Here is a 22,921-nt window from a genome sequence, read left to right as displayed (position 1 = left end):
GCTCCTTTGGACACAACCTTATGGATTTGAAATGGTCCTTCCCAATTCGGTGACCACTTGCCGAATTTGTTATCTCGAGTTCCTATCGGCAAGATCAGCTTCCAAACAAACTCTCCTTCAGAAAAAGACTTAGGGACTACCATCTTGTTATAATGCTTAGCAATCCTTTCAATCTGGATTGGACCAAATCTTCCCTTTCATCGGCCATGAGATTGTAATATTCATCGGCTGTCAATTCGTTTTGTAATTCTGTTCTTCTTAAGCCGATTCTAACTTCCCATGGTAAAACTGCCTCATGTCCATAAAGAAGCTTATAAGGAGGAACTTGAATTGATCCATGACAAGCCATCCGATAAGACTACAATGCTTCGGCCAACCTAGTATGCCATTGCCGAGGATAATCAGAAATCTTCCTCTTAATGAGCTTGATCAAACTCTTGTTAGATGCCTCGGCTTGCCCATTAGCTTGTGCATAATATGGCGAAGAATTCAATAATTTGATACCCATGCTATCGGCAAATTGAACAAACTCATCGGTACATGAAGATCGAGCCCTGATCGGTTGTAATGGTCTGAGGAATACCAAACTGGTAAATAATATGCTCTTGAACGAATTGTATAGCATCCCCTGAATCAACTTTCTTCAAAGAAATCGTTTCTACCCACTTGGTAAAGTAATCGGTTGCCACCAATATAAACTTATGTCCCTTGCTTGAAGGTGGATTAATCATACCGATCATATCAATTCCCCAACCTCTGAATGGCCATGGCTTGATAATAGAATTCATAGCCGACGCCGGTGCTCGCTGAATTGCTCCAAACTTCTGACAATCTTGACATCCTTTGTAATATCTGAAGCAATCTTCCAACATTGTCGGCCAAAAATATCCTGCCTGCCGAAGCAACCACTTCATCTTATGAGCCGATTGATGAGTTCCACAAATTCCTTCATGTACCTCGCCTATCGCAACCTTGGCTTGATCAGCACTCAAACATTTAAGCAACACCCCATCAATCATCCGATAACATAACTCATCATCCAACAAGGTGTATTTCAAAGCTTTATAGAGCAACTTCCGAGAAGCTGATTGAGATGGATTCTGCAAATATTGAAAAATATCATATCTCCAATCATCGGCTGATATAGTAGCGATTTCCACCTTGATATCCTTCGTCATCGGCTTGTACCCCGATGCTCCCTGAGCCAAATCATTAGCTTCAATATTTTGCTCTCGAGACACATGTTTCAAAGTTACTAGCCGAAATCCATCCATCAATTCTCGGCACTTTTCATTGTAAACCATCAACGTATCATTTTTGCATTCATACTGTCTTGCCAATTGACTGATCACCAACAAAGAATCACCCATAATTTCAACAGCATCAGCTTCAACTTCCTTGAGCAACTGCAATCCTTTGAGAACCGCTTCATATTCAGCCTGATTGTTAGTTGCATAAGGCTTAATAGTATAGGCAAACTCGAAACTTGCACCCCGAGGAGAAATTATAACTAAGCCGATACCACAACCGTGAGTGCACACGGATCCATTGAAAAACAAAGTCCAAGGCACAATATCGACCGAGCCAATTGAGTCATCACGATGATCTACAATAAAATGGCTATAGCTTGTCCCTTGATCACTTTCGGAGACTCATACCGCAGATCAAACTCCGTTAAAGCAAATATCCACTTTCCAACAATTCCTTTCAAAATTGGAGCCGGTAACATGTATTTAACCACATCGGCTTTGCATATCACAGTGCATTCATTGGACAATGGATAATGCCTTAACTTCGTGCAAGAGAAATATAAACACAAACACAACTTCTCCACAGGAGAATACCTTGTTTCTGCATCCAAAAGCCTGCGGCTTAAATAAAATACGGCTCTCTCTTTCCCCTAAAGCTCCTGAATCAAAACTGAGCCGATCGACTTCTCACCGGCCGATAGATATAATCTGAAAGGTATCCCCTTCTGTGGAGGGATTAAAACTGGAGGAGAACTAAGATACTCTTTAATGTTATCCAAAGCCTTCTGTTGCTCTGCCCCCCAGGTGAATTCTTGATCGGCTTTCAATCTCAACAACAGCATAAAAGGTTCTAACCTGCTAGACAAATTAGAATTAAACCTCCTAACAAAATTTACCTTGCCGATCAACTCCTGCAACTTCTTCTTGTCCTCTGGAGGTTGAATCTTCTTGATTGCATTAATGCTCCTTTGAGTCACCTCGATCCCCCTCTCATGAACAAGAAAACCCAAAAACTGGCGAGCCGATACGCCAAAAGCACATTTTGTCGGATTCATCTTCAGGCCATATTTTCTAGTTCTCTCAAAAACCTTCCTCAAATTGGCTATGTGATTCTCTATTTCCTTTGATTTAACAACCACATCATCAACATAAACTTCAACCAACCAGCCGATCAAATCATGGAATATGTAATTCATGGCCCTCTGATATGTAGCTCCAGCGCTCTTCAGACCAAAAGTCATTACAACCCACTCGAACAAACCGATTGCACCAGGGCACCTGAAAGCTGTCTTATGAATATCCTCTTCTACCATAAAGATTTGATTATATCCTGCATTGCCATCCATAAAATTTAATATCTTATGCCCCGAAGCAGCATCAACCAACTGATCGGCTACTGGCATTGGGTACTCGTCCTTCAGGGTAGCTTTGTTTAGATCACGAAAGTCAATGCACACCCTGACTTTGCCATTTTTCTTGATAACTGGAATTATATTGGAAACCCACTCAGCATATCGGCATGGACGAATAAAATCAGCATCATATAAACGTGCAACCTCAGCCTTGACAGCCTCAAGCATATCGGCTTTGCACCTCCTCGGTGGTTGCTGGTATGGTCTAACCCCGGTTTTGATAGGAAGCCGATGTTCGACAATCGATCGGCTGAGTCCTGGCATCTCATAATACTCCCAAGCAAAGCAATCTCTATATTCTTTTAAAAGCTCTATCAACTTGGTTCTAAATTCTAGAGATAAATTCTTACTGATAAATGTCGGTCTTGGTCTATCACCTGGACCTATATCAATTTCTTCCAAATCATCAGCCGACATGAAACCTTGTCCTTGCTTGTCATCGAGATCATCTACTGTGTCCTTGGTGTAGACGTTTGAACCCTCCACGACGCCCTCAAAATAATAATTTGGGCTCTCCATCTTCAATTGGTTGTATATCACAATCGGACACTCTTAGAAAATCTCCATCCCAAACTTTCCCAGACAGGCAATCAATACCATCCATCTCCCAAAGAGCTAAATCGGCACTGGCAACGTTAACTGACCTATCGGCCGGCACGATCTCAATCTTGTCGCCTTGCCATTGAATCAAGGACTGATGCATGGTCGAAGGAATACAACAATTGGCATTAATCCAATCCCTTCCTAGCAACAGGCTATAGGAACCCTTCCTATCGATGACAAAAAAATGTTGTAGGAACAGTCTTGCTGTCGACTGTCAGCTCTACATTCAAAACTCCCTTATTCTCCGATGGATTGTCACCAAAATCTTTGAGAACCATATTTGTCTTGATGAGATCCTCTGAATTTCCGCCCAACTTTCTAAATATAGAATATGGCATCAAATTCACAGCAGCCCCACCATCGACCATCATCTTAGACATCGGCTTCCCATTGACATAACCGTTAATGTACAATGACTTGAGATGCCGATTCTCTGTTCCCTCCGGTTTCTCAAAAGATCGCCGCGCGAATCACAAAGTGTGTTTTTGCCACGAACGCACCCAATACCCTCCAATATGTCCAAAAATCATGTTTTGGCGTTTTTTGAACTTTTTGATTCCAGTACAAAACATCGCACCCTCGTGTGCCAATATTGGCATTAATTGACAAAAGTTCGCCGCGCGAATCACGAAGTGAGTTTTTGCCACGAACACACCCAATACATTCTGATATGTCCAAAAATCATGCTTTGGTGCTTTTTGAACATTTTCATTCTGTTCAAAAACATCGCACCCGTGTGGGCCAATATATGCCAATATTGACATTATTTGACAAAAGTTAGCCACGCGAATCACGAAATGTGTTTTTGCCACGAACACACCCCATACGCACCAATATGTACAAAAATAATGTTTTGGCTCGTTTTGAACTTTTTGATTCCAGTAGAAAACATCGCACCCTCGTGTGCCAATATTCGCATTAATTGACAAAAGTTCGCCGCGCGAATCACGAAGTGACTTTTTGCCATGAATGCACCCAGTACACTCCAATATTTCCAAAAATCATGTTTTGGCGTTTTTGAACTTTTTCATTCTGGTCAAAAACATCGCACCCGTGTGGGCTAATATATGCCAATATTGACATTATTTGAGAAAAGTTAGCCACGCGAATCACGAAATGTGTTTTTGCCACGAACACACCCGATACACTCCAATATGTCCAAAAATCATGTTTTGGCGTTTTTTGAACTTTTTGATTCCAGTAGAAAACATCGCACCCTCGTGTGCCAATATTGGCATTAATTGACAAAAGATCGCCGCGCGAATCACGAAGTGTGTTTTTGCCACGAACGCACCCAATACCCTCCAATATGTCCAAAAATCATGTTTTGGCGTTTTTTGAACTTTTTGATTCCAGTAGAAAACATCGCACCCTCGTGTGCCAATATTGGCATTAATTGACAAAAGTTCGCCGCGCGAATCATGAATTGAGTATTTGCCACGAACGCACCCAATACACTCCAATAAGTCCAAAAATCATGCTTTGGTGCTTTTTGAACATTTTCATTCTGGTCAAAAACATCGCACCTGTGTGGGCTAATATATGCCAATATTGACATTATTTGACAAAAGTAAGCCACGCGAATCACGAAATGTGTTTTTGCCACGAACACACCCGATACACACCAATAAGTCCAAAAATCATGTTTTGGCTCTTTTTGAACTTTTTGATTCCAGTAGAAAACATCGCACCCTCGTGTGCCAATATTGGCATTAATTGACAATAGATCGCCGCGCGAATCACGAAGTGAGTTTTTGCCACGAATGCACCCAATACACTCCAATATGTCCAAAAATCATGTTTTGGCTCTTTTTGAACTTTTTGATTCCAGTAGAAAACATCGCACACTCGTGTGCCAATATTGGCATTAATTGACAAAAGTTCGCCGCGCGAATCACGAAGTGAGTTTTTGCCACGAATGCACCCGATACACTCCAATATGTCCAAAAATCATGTTTTGGCTCTTTTTGAACTTTTTGATTCCAGTACAAAACATCGCACCCTCGTGTGCCAATATTGGCATTAATTGACAAAAGTTCGCCGCGCGAATCACGAAGTGAGTTTTTGCCACGAACGCACCCAATACACTCCAATATGTCCAAAAATCTTGTTTTGGCTCTTTTTGAGCTTTTTGATTCCAGTACAAAACATCGCACCCTCGTATGCCAATATTGGCATTAATTGACAAAAGTTCGCCGCGCGAATCACGAAGTGAGTTTTTGCCACGAACGCACCCAGTACACTCCAATATGTCCAAAAATCATGCTTTGGTGCTTTTTGAACATTTTCATTCCGGTCAAAAACATCGCACCCGTGTGGGCCAATATATGCCAATATAGACATTATTTGACAAAAGTTAGCCACGCGAATCACGAAATGTGTTTTGGCCACGAACACACCCGATACACACCAATATGTACAAAAATCATGTTTTGGCTCTTTTTGAACTTTTTGATTCCAGTAGAAAACATCGCACCCTCGTGTGCCAATATTGGCATTAATTGACAAAAGTTCGCCGCGCGAATCACGAAGTGAGTTTTTGCCACGAACGCACCCAATACACTCCAATATGTCCAAAAATCATGTTTTGGCTCTTTTTGAACTTTTTGATTCCAGTACAAAACATCGCACCCTCGTATGCCAATATTGGCATTAATTGACAAAAGTTCGCCGCGCGAATCACGAAGTGAGTTTTTGCCACGAACGCACCCAATACACTCCAATATGTCCAAAAATCATGCTTTTGTGCTTTTTGAACATTTTCATTCCGGTCAAAAACATCGCACCCGTGTGGGCCAATATATACCAATATTGACATTATTTCACAAAAGTTCGCCACGCGAATCACGAAATGTGTTTTTGCCACGAACCCACCCGATACACTCCAATTTGTCCAAAAATCATGTTTGGGCTCTTTTTGAACTTTTTGATTCCAGTAGAAAGCATCGCACCCTCGTATGCCAATATTGGCATTAATTGACAAAAGATCGCCGCGCGAATCACGAAGTGACTTTTTGCCATGAATGCACCCAGTACACTCCAATATTTCCAAAAATCATGTTTTGGCGTTTTTGAACTTTTTCATTCTGGTCAAAAACATCGCACCCGTGTGGGCTAATATATGCCAATATTGACATTATTTGAGAAAAGTTAGCCACGCGAATCACGAAATGTGTTTTTGCCACGAACACACCCGATACACTCCAATATGTCCAAAAATCATGTTTTGGCGTTTTTTGAACTTTTTGATTCCAGTAGAAAACATCGCACCCTCGTGTGCCAATATTGGCATTAATTGACAAAAGATCGCCGCGCGAATCACAAAGTGTGTTTTTGCCACGAACGCACCCAATACCCTCCAATATGTCCAAAAATCATGTTTTGGCGTTTTTTGAACTTTTTGATTCCAGTACAAAACATCGCACCCTCGTGTGCCAATATTGGCATTAATTGACAAAAGTTCGCCGCGCGAATCACGAAGTGAGTTTTTGCCACGAACACACCCAATACATTCTGATATGTCCAAAAATCATGCTTTGGTGCTTTTTGAACATTTTCATTCTGTTCAAAAACATCGCACCCGTGTGGGCCAATATATGCCAATATTGACATTATTTGACAAAAGTTAGCCACGCGAATCACGAAATGTGTTTTTGCCACGAACACACCCCATACGCACCAATATGTACAAAAATCATGTTTTGGCTCGTTTTGAACTTTTTGATTCCAGTAGAAAACATCGCACCCTCGTGTGCCAATATTCGCATTAATTGACAAAAGTTCGCCGCGCGAATCACGAAGTGACTTTTTGCCATGAATGCACCCAGTACACTCCAATATTTCCAAAAATCATGTTTTGGCGTTTTTTGAACTTTTTGATTCCAGTACAAAACATCGCACCCTCGTGTGCCAATATTGGCATTAATTGACAAAAGTTCGCCGCGCGAATCACGAAGTGAGTTTTTGCCACGAACACACCCAATGCATTCTGATATGTCCAAAAATCATGCTTTGGTGCTTTTTGAACATTTTCATTCTGTTCAAAAACATCGCACCCGTGTGGGCCAATATATGCCAATATTGACATTATTTGACAAAAGTTAGCCACGCGAATCACGAAATGTGTTTTTGCCACGAACACACCCCATACGCACCAATATGTACAAAAATCATGTTTTGGCTCTTTTTGAACTTTTTGATTCCAGTAGAAAACATCGCACCCTCGTGTGCCAATATTGGCATTAATTGACAAAAGATCGCCGCGCGAATCACGAAGTGTGTTTTTGCCACGAACGCACCCAATACCCTCCAATATGTCCAAAAATCATGTTTTGGCGTTTTTTGAACTTTTTGATTCCAGTAGAAAACATCGCACCCTCGTGTGCCAATATTGGCATTAATTGACAAAAGTTCGCCGCGCGAATCATGAATTGAGTATTTGCCACGAACGCACCCAATACACTCCAATAAGTCCAAAAATCATGCTTTGGTGCTTTTTGAACATTTTCATTCTGGTCAAAAACATCGCACCCGTGTGGGCTAATATATGCCAATATTGACATTATTTGACAAAAGTAAGCCACGCGAATCACGAAATGTGTTTTTGCCACGAACACACCCGATACACACCAATAAGTCCAAAAATCATGTTTTGGCTCTTTTTGAACTTTTTGATTCCAGTAGAAAACATCGCACCCTCGTGTGCCAATATTGGCATTAATTGACAATAGATCGCCGCGCGAATCACGAAGTGAGTTTTTGCCACGAATGCACCCAATACACTCCAATATGTCCAAAAATCATGTTTTGGCTCTTTTTGAACTTTTTGATTCCAGTAGAAAACATCGCACCCTCGTGTGCCAATATTGGCATTAATTGACAAAAGTTCGCCGCGCGAATCACGAAGTGAGTTTTTGCCACGAATGCACCCGATACACTCCAATATGTCCAAAAATCATGTTTTGGCTCTTTTTGAACTTTTTGATTCCAGTACAAAACATCGCACCCTCGTGTGCCAATATTGGCATTAATTGACAAAAGTTCACCGCGCGAATCACGAAGTGAGTTTTTGCCACGAACGCACCCAATACACTCCAATATGTCCAAAAATCTTGTTTTGGCTCTTTTTGAGCTTTTTGATTCCAGTACAAAACATCGCACCCTCGTATGCCAATATTGGCATTAATTGACAAAAGTTCGCCGCGCGAATCACGAAGTGAGTTTTTGCCACGAACGCACCCAGTACACTCCAATATGTCCAAAAATCATGCTTTGGTGCTTTTTGAACATTTTCATTCCGGTCAAAAACATCGCACCCGTGTGGGCCAATATATGCCAATATTGACATTATTTGACAAAAGTTAGCCACGCGAATCACGAAATGTGTTTTTGCCACGAACACACCCGATACACACCAATATGTACAAAAATCATGTTTTGGCTCTTTTTGAACTTTTTGATTCCAGTAGAAAACATCGCACCCTCGTGTGCCAATATTCGCATTAATTGACAAAAGTTCGCCGCGCGATTCACGAAGTGACTTTTTGCCATGAATGCACCCAGTACACTCCAATATTTCCAAAAATCATGTTTTGGCGTTTTTGAACTTTTTCATTCTGGTCAAAAACATCGCACCCGTGTGGGCTAATATATGCCAATATTGACATTATTTGACAAAAGTAAGCCACGCGAATCACGAAATGTGTTTTTGCCACGAACACACCCGATACACACCAATAAGTCCAAAAATCATGTTTTGGCTCTTTTTGAACTTTTTGATTCCAGTAGAAAACATCGCACCCTCGTGTGCCAATATTGGCATTAATTGACAATAGATCGCCGCGCGAATCACGAAGTGAGTTTTTGCCACGAATGCACCCACTACACTCCAATATGTCCAAAAATCATGTTTTGGCTCTTTTTGAACTTTTTGATTCCAGTAGAAAACATCGCACCCTCGTGTGCCAATATTGGCATTAATTGACAATAGATCGCCGCGCGAATCACGAAGTGAGTTTTTGCCACGAATGCACCCAATACACACCAATATGTCCAAAAATCATGTTTTGGCTCTTTTTGAACTTTTTGATTCCAGTAGAAAACATCGCACCCTCGTGTGCCAATATTGGCATTAATTGACAAAAGTTCGCCGCGCGAATCACGAAGTGAGTTTTTGCCACGAACGCACCCAATACACTCCAATATGTCCAAAAATCATGCTTTGGTGCTTTTTGAACATTTTCATTCCGGTCAAAAACATCGCACCCGTGTGGGCCAATATATGCCAATATTGACATTATTTGACAAAAGTTAGCCACGCGAATCACGAAATGTGTTTTTGCCACGAACACACCCGATACACACCAATATGTACAAAAATCATGTTTTGGCTCTTTTTGAACTTTTTGATTCCAGTAGAAAACATCGCACCCTCGTGTGCCAATATTGGCATTAGTTGACAAAAGTTCGCCGCGCGAATCACGAAGTGAGTTTTTGCCACGAACGCACCCAATACACTCCAATATGTCCAAAAATCATGTTTTGGCTGTTTTTGAACTTTTTGATTCCAGTACAAAACATCGCACCCTCGTATGCCAATATTGGCATTAATTGACAAAAGTTCGCCGCGCGAATCACGAAGTGAGTTTTTGCCACGAACGCACCCAATACACTCCAATATGTCCAAAAATCAAGCTTTGGTGCTTTTTGAACATTTTCATTCCGGTCAAAAACATCGCACCCGTGTGGGCCAATATATACCAATATTGACATTATTTCACAAAAGTTCGCCACGCGAATCACGAAATGTGTTTTTGCCACGAACCCACCCGATACACTCCAATTTGTCCAAAAATCATGTTTGGGCTCTTTTTGAACTTTTTGATTCCAGTAGAAAGCATCGCACCCTCCTATGCCAATATTGGCATTAATTGACAAAAGATCGCCGCGCGAATCACGAAGTGACTTTTTGCCATGAATGCACCCAGTACACTCCAATATTTCCAAAAATCATGTTTTGGCGTTTTTGAACTTTTTCATTCTGGTCAAAAACATCGCACCCGTGTGGGCTAATATATGCCAATATTGACATTATTTGAGAAAAGTTAGCCACGCGAATCACGAAATGTGTTTTTGCCACGAACACACCCGATACACTCCAATATGTCCAAAAATCATGTTTTGGCGTTTTTTGAACTTTTTGATTCCAGTAGAAAACATCGCACCCTCGTGTGCCAATATTGGCATTAATTGACAAAAGATCGCCGCGCGAATCACAAAGTGTGTTTTTGCCACGAACGCACCCAATACCCTCCAATATGTCCAAAAATCATGTTTTGGCGTTTTTTGAACTTTTTGATTCCAGTACAAAACATCGCACCCTCGTGTGCCAATATTGGCATTAATTGACAAAAGTTCGCCGCGCGAATCACGAAGTGAGTTTTTGCCACGAACACACCCAATACATTCTGATATGTCCAAAAATCATGCTTTGGTGCTTTTTGAACATTTTCATTCTGTTCAAAAACATCGCACCCGTGTGGGCCAATATATGCCAATATTGACATTATTTGACAAAAGTTAGCCACGCGAATCACGAAATGTGTTTTTGCCACGAACACACCCCATACGCACCAATATGTACAAAAATCATGTTTTGGCTCTTTTTGAACTTTTTGATTCCAGTAGAAAAAATCGCACCCTCGTGTGCCAATATTCGCATTAATTGACAAAAGTTCGCCGCGCGAATCACGAAGTGTGTTTTTGCCACGAACGCACCCAATACACTCCAATATGTCCAAAAATCATGTTTTGGCTCTTTTTGAACATTTTGATTCCAGTACAAAACATCGCACCCTCGTGTGCCAATATTGGCATTAATTGACAAAAGTTCGCCGCGCGAATCACGAAGTGAATTTTTGCCACGAACGCACCCAATACACTCCAATATGTCCAAAAATCATGTTTTGGCTCTTTTTGAGCTTTTTGATTCCAGTACAAAACATCGCACCCTCGTATGCCAATATTGGCAATAATTGACAAAAGTTCACCGCGCGAATCACGAAGTGAGTTTTTGCCACGAACGCACCCAGTACACTCCAATATGTCCAAAAATCATGCTTTGGTGCTTTTTGAACATTTTCATTCCGGTCAAAAACATCGCACCCGTGTGGGCCAATATATACCAATATTGACATTATTTCACAAAAGTTCGCCACGCGAATCACGAAATGTGTTTTTGCCTCGAACGCACCCAATACACTCCAATATGTCCAAAAATCATGTTTTGGCTCTTTTTGAACATTTTGATTCCATTACAAAACATCGCACCCTCGTGTGCCAATATTGGCATTAATTGACAAAAGTTCACTGCGCGAATCACGAAGTGAGTTTTTGCCACGAACGCACCCAATACACTCCAATATGTCCAAAAATCATGTTTTGGCTCTTTTTGAGCTTTTTGATTCCAGTACAAAACATCGCACCCTCGTATGCCAATATTGGCATTAATTGACAAAAGTTCGCCGCGCGAATCACGAAGTGAGTTTTTGCCACGAACGCACCCAGTACACTCCAATATGTCCAAAAATCATGCTTTGGTGCTTTTTGAACATTTTCATTCCGGTCAAAAACATCGCACCCGTGTGGGCCAATATATGCCAATATTGACATTATTTGACAAAAGTTAGCCACGCGAATCACGAAATGTGTTTTTGCCACGAACACACCCGATACACACCAATATGTACAAAAATCATGTTTTGGCTCTTTTTGAACTTTTTGATTCCAGTAGAAAACATCGCACCCTCGTGTGCCAATATTGGCATTAATTGACAAAAGTTCGCCGCGCGAATCACGAAGTGATTTTTTGCCACGAACGCACCCAATACACTCCAATATGTCCAAAAATCATGTTTTGGTGTTTTTTGAACTTTTTGATTCCAGTAGAAAACATCGCACCCTGGTGTGCCAATATTGGCATTAATTGACAAAAGATCGCCGCGCGAATCACGAATTGAGTATTTGCCACGAACGCACCCAATACACTCCAATAAGTCCAAAAATCATGCTTTGGTGCTTTTTGAACATTTTCATTCTGGTCAAAAACATCGCACCCGTGTGGGCTAATATATGCCAATATTGACATTATTTGACAAAAGTTAGCCACGCGAATCACGAAATGTGTTTTTGCCACGAATACACCCGATACACACCAATATGTACAAAAATCATGTTTTGGCTCTTTTTGAACTTTTTGATTCCAGTACAAAACATCGCACCCTCGTGTGCCAATATTGGCATTAATTGACAAAAGTTCGCCGCGCGAATCACGAAGTGAGTTTTTGCCACGAACACACCCAATACATTCTGATATGTCCAAAAATTATGCTTTGGTGCTTTTTGAACATTTTCATTCTGTTCAAAAACATCGCACCCGTGTGGGCCAATACATGCCAATATTGACATTATTTGACAAAAGTTAGCCACGCGAATCACGAAATGTGTTTTTGCCACGAACACACCCGATACACTCCAATATGTCCAAAAATCATGTTTTGGCTCTTTTTGAACTTTTTGATTCCAGTAGAAAACATCGCACCCTCGTGTGCCAATATTGGCATTAATTGACAATAGATCGCCGCGCAAATCACGAAGTGAGTTTTTGCCACGAATGCACCCAATACACTCCAATATGTCCAAAAATCATGTTTTGGCTCTTTTTGAACTTTTTGATTCCAGTAGAAAACATCGCACCCTCGTATGCCAATATTGGCATTAATTGACAAAAGTTCGCCGCGCGAATCACGAAGTGACTTTTTGCCATGAATGCACCCAGTACACTCCAATATTTCCAAAAATCATGTTTTGGCGTTTTTGAACTTTTTCATTCTGGTCAAAAACATCGCACCCGTGTGGGCTAATATATGCCAATATTGACATTATTTGAGAAAAGTTAGCCACGCGAATCACGAAATGTGTTTTTGCCACGAACACACCCGATACACTCCAATATGTCCAAAAATCATGTTTTGGCGTTTTTTGAACTTTTTGATTCCAGTAGAAAACATCGCACCCTCGTGTGCCAATATTGGCATTAATTGACAAAAGATCGCCGCGCGAATCACGAAGTGTGTTTTTGCCACGAACGCACCCAATACCCTCCAATATGTCCAAAAATCATGTTTTGGCGTTTTTTGAACTTTTTGATTCCAGTACAAAACATCGCACCCTCGTGTGCCAATATTGGCATTAATTGACAAAAGTTCGCCGCGCGAATCACGAAGTGAGTTTTTGCCACGAACACACCCAATACATTCTGATATGTCCAAAAATTATGCTTTGGTGCTTTTTGAACATTTTCATTCTGTTCAAAAACATCGCACCCGTGTGGGCCAATATATGCCAATATTGACATTATTTGACAAAAGTTAGCCACGCGAATCACGAAATGTGTTTTTGCCACGAACACACCCAATACACACCAATAAGTCCAAAAATCATGTTTTGGCTCTTTTTGAACTTTTTGATTCCAGTAGAAAACATCGCACCCTCGTGTGCCAATATTGGCATTAATTGACAATAGATCGCCGCGCGAATCACGAAGTGAGTTTTTGCCACGAATGCACCCAATACACTCCAATATGTCCAAAAATCATGTTTTGGCTCTTTTTGAACTTTTTGATTCCAGTAGAAAACATCGCACCCTCGTGTGCCAATATTGGCATTAATTGACAAAAGTTCGCCGCGCGAATCACGAAGTGAGTTTTTGCCACGAACACACCCAATACATTCTGATATGTCCAAAAATCATGCTTTGGTGCTTTTTGAACATTTTCATTCTGTTCAAAAACATCGCACCCGTGTGGGCCAATATATGCCAATATTGACATTATTTGACAAAAGTTAGCCACGCGAATCACGAAATGTGTTTTTGCCTCGAACACACCCGATACACACCAATATGTACAAACATCATGTTTTGGCTCTTTTTGAACTTTTTGATTCCAGTAGAAAACATCGCACCCTCGTGTGCCAATATTGGCATTAATTGACAAAAGTTCGCCGCGCGAATCACGAAGTGAGTTTTTGCCACGAACGCACCCAGTACACTCCAATATGTCCAAAAATCATGCTTTGGTGCTTTTTGAACATTTTCATTCCGGTCAAAAACATCGCACCCGTGTGGGCCAATATATGCCAATATTGACATTATTTGACAAAAGTTAGCCACGCGAATCACGAAATGTGTTTTTGCCACGAACACACCCCATACACACCAATATGTACAAAAATCATGTTTTGGCTCTTTTTGAACTTTTTGATTCCAGTAGAAAACATCGCACCCTCGTGTGCCAATATTGGCATTAATTGACAATAGATCGCCGCGCGAATCACGAAGTGAGTTTTTGCCACGAATGCACCCAATACACTCCAATATGTCCAAAAATCATGTTTTGGCTCTTTTTGAACTTTTTGATTCCAGTAGAAAACATCGCACCCTCGTGTGCCAATATTGGCATTAATTGACAAAAGTTCGCCGCGCGAATCACGAAGTGAGTTTTTGCCACGAATGCACCCGATACACTCCAATATGTCCAAAAATCATGTTTTGGCTCTTTTTGAACTTTTTGATTCCAGTACAAAACATCGCACCCTCGTGTGCCAATATTGGCATTAATTGACAAAAGTTCACCGCGCGAATCACGAAGTGAGTTTTTGCCACGAACGCACCCAATACACTCCAATATGTCCAAAAATCTTGTTTTGGCTCTTTTTGAGCTTTTTGATTCCAGTACAAAACATCGCACCCTCGTATGCCAATATTGGCATTAATTGACAAAAGTTCGCCGCGCGAATCACGAAGTGAGTTTTTGCCACGAACGCACCCAGTACACTCCAATATGTCCAAAAATCATGCTTTGGTGCTTTTTGAACATTTTCATTCCGGTCAAAAACATCGCACCCGTGTGGGCCAATATATGCCAATATTGACATTATTTGACAAAAGTTAGCCACGCGAATCACGAAATGTGTTTTTGCCACGAACACACCCGATACACACCAATATGTACAAAAATCATGTTTTGGCTCTTTTTGAACTTTTTGATTCCAGTAGAAAACATCGCACCCTCGTGTGCCAATATTCGCATTAATTGACAAAAGTTCGCCGCGCGATTCACGAAGTGACTTTTTGCCATGAATGCACCCAGTACACTCCAATATTTCCAAAAATCATGTTTTGGCGTTTTTGAACTTTTTCATTCTGGTCAAAAACATCGCACCCGTGTGGGCTAATATATGCCAATATTGACATTATTTGACAAAAGTAAGCCACGCGAATCACGAAATGTGTTTTTGCCACGAACACACCCGATACACACCAATAAGTCCAAAAATCATGTTTTGGCTCTTTTTGAACTTTTTGATTCCAGTAGAAAACATCGCACCCTCGTGTGCCAATATTGGCATTAATTGACAATAGATCGCCGCGCGAATCACGAAGTGAGTTTTTGCCACGAATGCACCCAATACACTCCAATATGTCCAAAAATCATGTTTTGGCTCTTTTTGAACTTTTTGATTCCAGTAGAAAACATCGCACCCTCGTGTGCCAATATTGGCATTAATTGACAATAGATCGCCGCGCGAATCACGAAGTGAGTTTTTGCCACGAATGCACCCAATACACTCCAATCTGTCCAAAAATCATGTTTTGGCTCTTTTTGAACTTTTTGATTCCAGTAGAAAACATCGCACCCTCGTGTGCCAATATTGGCATTAATTGACAAAAGTTCGCCGCGCGAATCACGAAGTGAGTTTTTGCCACGAACGCACCCAATACACTCCAATATGTCCAAAAATCATGCTTTGGTGCTTTTTGAACATTTTCATTCCGGTCAAAAACATCGCACCCGTGTGGGCCAATATATGCCAATATTGACATTATTTGACAAAAGTTAGCCACGCGAATCACGAAATGTGTTTTTGCCACGAACACACCCGATACACACCAATATGTACAAAAATCATGTTTTGGCTCTTTTTGAACTTTTTGATTCCAGTAGAAAACATCGCACCCTCGTGTGCCAATATTGGCATTAATTGACAAAAGTTCGCCGCGCGAATCACGAAGTGAGTTTTTGCCACGAACGCACCCAATACACTCCAATATGTCCAAAAATCATGCTTTGGTGCATTTTGAACATTTTCATTCCGGTCAAAAACATCGCACCCGTGTGGGCCAATATATGCCAATATTGACATTATTTGACAAAAGTTAGCCACGCGAATCACGAAATGTGTTTTTGCCACGAACACACCCCATACACACCAATATGTACAAAAATCATGTTTTGGCTCTTTTTGAACTTTTTGATTCCAGTACAAAACATCGCACCCTCGTGTGCCAATATTGGCATTAATTGACAAAAGTTCGCCGCGCGAATCACGAAGTGTGTTTTTGCCTCGAACACACCCAATACACTCCAATATGTCCAAAAATCATGTTTTGGCTCTTTTTGAACATTTTGATTCCAGTACAAAACATCGCACCCTCATGTGCCAATATTGGCATTAATTGACAAAAGTTCGCCGCGCGAATCACGAAGTGAGTTTTTTCCACGAACGCACCAATACACTCCAATATGTCCAAAAATCATGTTTTGGCTCTTTTTGAGCTTTTTGATTCCAGTACAAAACATCGCACCCTCGTATGCCAATATTGGCATTAATTGACAAAAGTTCACCGCGCGAATCACGAAGTGAGTTTTTGCCACGAACGCACCCAGTACACTCCAATATGTCCAAAAATCATGTTTTGGCTCTTTTTGAACTTTTTGATTCCAGTACAAAACATCGCACCATCGTGTGCCAATATTGGCATTAATTGACAAAAGTTCGCCGCGCGAATCACGTAGTGAGTTTTTGCCACGAACGCACCCAATACACTCCAATATGTCCAAAAATCATGTTTTGGCTCTTTTTCAACTTTTTGATTCCAGTAGAAAACATCGCACCCTGGTGTGCCTATATTGGCATTAATTGACAAAAGTTCGCCGCACGAATCACGAAGTGAGTTTTTGCGACGAACACACCCAATACACTCTGATATGTCCAAAAATCATGCTTTGGTGCTTTTTGAACATTTTCATTCTGTTCAAAAACATCGCACCCGTGTGGGCCAATATATGCCAATATTGACATTATTTGACAAAAGTTAGCCACGCGAATCACGAAATGTGTTTTTGCCACGAACACACCCGATACACTCCAATATGTCCAAAAATCATGTTTTGGCGTTTTTTGAACTTTTTGATTCCAGTAGAAAACATCGCACCCTCGTGTGCCAATATTGGCATTAATTGACAAAAGATCGCCGCGCGAATCACGAAGTGTGTTTTTGCCACGAACGCACCCAATACCCTCCAATATGTCCAAAAATCATGTTTTGGCGTTTTTTGAACTTTTTGATTCCAGTACAAAACATCGCACCCTCGTGTGCCAATATTGGCATTAATTGACAAAAGTTCGCCGCGCGAATCACGAAGTGAGTTTTTGCCACGAACACACCCAATACATTCTGATATGTCCAAAAATTATGCTTTGGTGCTTTTTGAACATTTTCATTCTGTTCAAAAACATCGCACCCGTGTGGGCCAATATATGCCAATATTGACATTATTTGACAAAAGTTAGCCACGCGAATGACGAAATGTGTTTTTGCCACGAACACACCCAATACATTCTGATATGTCCAAAAATCATGCTTTGGTGCTTTTTGAACATTTTCATTCTGTTCAAAAACATCGCACCCGTGTGGGCCAATATATGCCAATATTGACATTATTTGACAAAAGTTAGCCACGCGAATCACGAAATGTGATTTTGCCTCGAACACACCCGATACACACCAATATGTACAAACATCATGTTTTGGCTCTTTTTGAACTTTTTGATTCCAGTAGAAAACATCGCACCCTCGTGTGCCAATATTGGCATTAATTGACAAAAGTTCGCCGCGCGAATCACGAAGTGAGTTTTTGCCACGAACGCACCCAATACACTCCAATATGTCCAAAAATCATGCTTTGGTGCATTTTGAACATTTTCATTCCGGTCAAAAACATCGCACCCGTGTGGGCCAATATATGCCAATATTGACATTATTTGACAAAAGTTAGCCACGCGAATCACGAAATGTGTTTTTGCCACGAACACACCCCATACACACCAATATGTACAAAAATCATGTTTTGGCTCTTTTTGAACTTTTTGATTCCAGTACAAAACATCGCACCCTCGTGTGCCAATATTGGCATTAATTGACAAAAGTTCGCCGCGCGAATCACGAAGTGTGTTTTTGCCTCGAACGCACCCAATACACTCCAATATGTCCAAAAATCATGTTTTGGCTCTTTTTGAACATTTTGATTCCAGTACAAAACATCGCACCCTCGTGTGCCAATATTGGCATTAATTGACAAAAGTTCGCCGCGCGAATCACGAAGTGAGTTTTTTCCACGAACGCACCAATACACTCCAATATGTCCAAAAATCATGTTTTGGCTCTTTTTGAGCTTTTTGATTCCAGTACAAAACATCGCACCCTCGTATGCCAATATTGGCATTAATTGACAAAAGTTCACCGCGCGAATCACGAAGTGAGTTTTTGCCACGAACGCACCCAGTACACTCCAATATGTCCAAAAATCATGTTTTGGCTCTTTTTGAACTTTTTGATTCCAGTACAAAACATCGCACCATCGTGTGCCAATATTGGCATTAATTGACAAAAGTTCGCCGCGCGAATCACGTAGTGAGTTTTTGCCACGAACGCACCCAATACACTCCAATATGTCCAAAAATCATGTTTTGGCTCTTTTTCAACTTTTTGATTCCAGTAGAAAACATCGCACCCTGGTGTGCCTATATTGGCATTAATAGACAAAAGTTCGCCGCACGAATCACGAAGTGAGTTTTTGCCACGAACACACCCAATACACTCTGATATGTCCAAAAATCATGCTTTGGTGCTTTTTGAACATTTTCATTCTGTTCAAAAACATCGCACCCGTGTGGGCCAATATATGCCAATATTGACATTATTTGACAAAAGTTAGCCACGCGAATCACGAAATGTGTTTTTGCCACGAACACACCCGATACACTCCAATATGTCCAAAAATCATGTTTTGGGGTTTTTTGAACTTTTTGATTCCAGTAGAAAACATCGCACCCTCGTGTGCCAATATTGGCATTAATTGACAAAAGATCGCCGCGCGAATCACGAAGTGTGTTTTTGCCACGAACGCACCCAATACCCTCCAATATGTCCAAAATCATGTTTTGGCGTTTTTTGAACTTTTTGATTCCAGTACAAAACATCGCACCCTCGTGTGCCAATATTGGCATTAATTGACAAAAGTTCGCCGCGCGAATCACGAAGTGAGTTTTTGCCACGAACACACCCAATACATTCTGATATGTCCAAAAATTATGCTTTGGTGCTTTTTGAACATTTTCATTCTGTTCAAAAACATCGCACCCGTGTGGGCCAATATATGCCAATATTGACATTATTTGACAAAAGTTAGCCACGCGAATGACGAAATGTGTTTTTGCCACGAACACACCCAATACACACCAATAAGTCCAAAAATCATGTTTTGGCTCTTTTTGAACTTTTTGATTCCAGTAGAAAACATCGCACCCTCGTGTGCCAATATTGGCATTAATTGACAATAGATCGCCGCGCGAATCACGAAGTGAGTTTTTGCCACGAATGCACCCAGTACACTCCAATATTTCCAAAAATCATGTTTTGGCGTTTTTGAACTTTTTCATTCTGGTCAAAAACATCGCACCCGTGTGGGCTAATATATGCCAATATTGACATTATTTGAGAAAAGTTAGCCACGCGAATCACGAAATGTGTTTTTGCCACGAACCCACCCGATACACTCCAATATGTCCAAAAATCATGTTTTGGCGTTTTTTGAACTTTTTGATTCCAGTAGAAAACATCGCACCCTCGTGTGCCAATATTGGCATTAATTGACAAAAGATCGCCGCGCAAATCACGAAGTGTGTTTTTGCCACGAACGCACCCAATACCGTCCAATATGTCCAAAAATCATGTTTTGGCGTTTTTTGAACTTTTTGATTCCAGTAGAAAACATCGCACCCCGGTGTGCCTATATTGGCATTAATTGACAAAAGTTCGCCGCGCGAATCACGAAGTGAGTTTTTGCCACGAACGCACCCAATACACTCCAATAAGTCCAAAAATCATGCTTTGGTGCTTTTTGAACATTTTCATTCTGGTCAAAAACATCGCACCCGTGTGGGCTAATATATGCCAATATTGACATTATTTGACAAAAGTTAGCCACGCGAATCACGAAATGTGTTTTTGCCACGAACACACCCAATACACACCAATAAGTCCAAAAATCATGTTTTGGCTCTTTTTGAACTTTTTGATTCCAGTAGAAAACATCGCACCCTCGTGTGCCAATATTGGCATTAATTGACAAAAGTTCGCCGCGCGAATCACGAAGTGAGTTTTTGCCTCGAACGCACCCAATACACTCCAATATGTCCAAAAATCATGTTTTGGCTCTTTTTGAACATTTTGATTCCAGCACAAAACATCGCACCCTCGTGTGCCAATATTGGCATTAATTGACAAAAGTTCGCCGCGCGAATCACGTAGTGAGTTTTTGCCACGAACGCACCCAATACACTCCAATATGTCCAAAAATCATGTTTTGGCTCTTTTTGAACTTTTTGATTGCAGTACAAAACATCGCACCCTCGTGTGCCAATATTGGCATTAAATGACAAAAGTTCGCCGCGCGAATCACGTAGTGAGTTTTTGCCACGAACGCACCCAATACACTCCAATATGTCCAAAAATCATGTTTTGGCTCTTTTTGAACTTTTTGATTGCAGTACAAAACATCGCACCCTCGTGTGCCAATATTGGCATTAAATGACAAAAGTTCGCCGCGCGAATCACGTAGTGAGTTTTTGCCACGAACGCACCCAATACACTCCAATATGTCCAAAAATCATGTTTTGGCTCTTTTTGAACTTTTTGATTCCAGTACAAAACATCGCACCCTCGTGTGCCAATATTGGCATTAATTGACAAAAGTTCGCCGCGGGAATCACGAAGTGAGTTTTTGCCACGAACGCACCCAATACACTCCAATATGTCGAAAAATCATGTTTTGGCTCTTTTTGAACATTTTGATTCCAGTAGAAAACATCGCACCCTCGTGTGCCAATATTGGCATTAATTGACAAAAGATCGCCGCGCGAATCACGAAGTGAGTTTTTGCCACGAACGCACCCAATACCCTCCAATATGTCCAAAAATCATGTTTTGGCGTTTTTTGAACTTTTTGATTCCAGTACAAAACATCGCACCCTCGTCTGCCAATATTGGCATTAATTGACAAAAGTTCGCCGCGCGAATCACGAAGTGAGTTTTTGCCACGAACGCACCCCAATACACTCCAATATGTCCAAAAATCATGTTTTGGCTCTTTTTGAACTTTTTGATTCCAGTACAAAACATCGCACCCTCGTATGCCAATATTGGCATTAATTGACAAAAGTTCGCCGCGCGAATCACGAAGTGAGTTTTTGCCACGAACACACCCAATACATTCTGATATGTCCAAAAATCATGCTTTGGTGCTTTTTGAACATTTTCATTCTGTTCAAAAACATCGCACCCGTGTGGGCCAATATATGCCAATATTGACATTATTTGACAAAAGTTAGCGACGCGAATCACGAAATGTGTTTTTGCCACGAACACACCCGATACACACCAATATGTACAAAATTCATGTTTTGGCTCTTTTTGAACTTTTTGATTCCAGTAGAAAACATCGCACCCTCGTGTGCCAATATTGGCATTAATTGACAAAAGTTCGCCGCGCGAATCACGAAGTGAGTTTTTGCCTCGAACGCACCCAATACACTCCAATATGTCCAAAAATCATGTTTTGGCTCTTTTTGAACATTTTGATTCCAGTACAAAACATCGCACCCTCGTGTGCCAATATTGGCATTAATTGACAAAAGTTCGCCGCGCGAATCACGAAGTGAGTTTTTGCCACGAACGCACCCAATACACTCCAATATGTCCAAAAATCATGTTTTGGCTCTTTTTGAACATTTTGATTCCAGTACAAAACATCGCACCCTCGTGTGCCAATATTGGCATTAATTGACAAAAGTTCGCCGCGCGAATCACGAAGTGAGTTTTTGCCACGAACGCACCCAATACACTCCAATATGTCCAAAAATCATGTTTTGGCTCTTTTTGAGCTTTTTGATTCCAGTACAAAACATCGCACCCTCGTATGCCAATATTGGCATTAATTGACAACAGTTCGCCGCGCGAATCACGAAGTGAGTTTTTGCCACGAACGCACCCAATACACTCCAATATGTCCAAAAATCATGTTTTGGCTCTTTTTGAACTTTTTGATTCCAGTAGAAAACATCGCACCCTCGTGTGCCAATATTGGCACTAATTGACAAAAGTTCGCCGCGCGAATCACGAAGTGAGTTTTTGCCACGAACGCACCCAATACACTCCAATATGTCCAAAAATCATGCTTTAGTGCTTTTTGAACA

The sequence above is a fragment of the Oryza sativa genome, chromosome 1, assembly GCF_034140825.1.
Source record: "Oryza sativa Japonica Group chromosome 1, ASM3414082v1".
Classification (NCBI taxonomy): domain Eukaryota; kingdom Viridiplantae; phylum Streptophyta; class Magnoliopsida; order Poales; family Poaceae; genus Oryza; species Oryza sativa.
Note: the sequence above shows the minus strand (reverse complement) of the source record.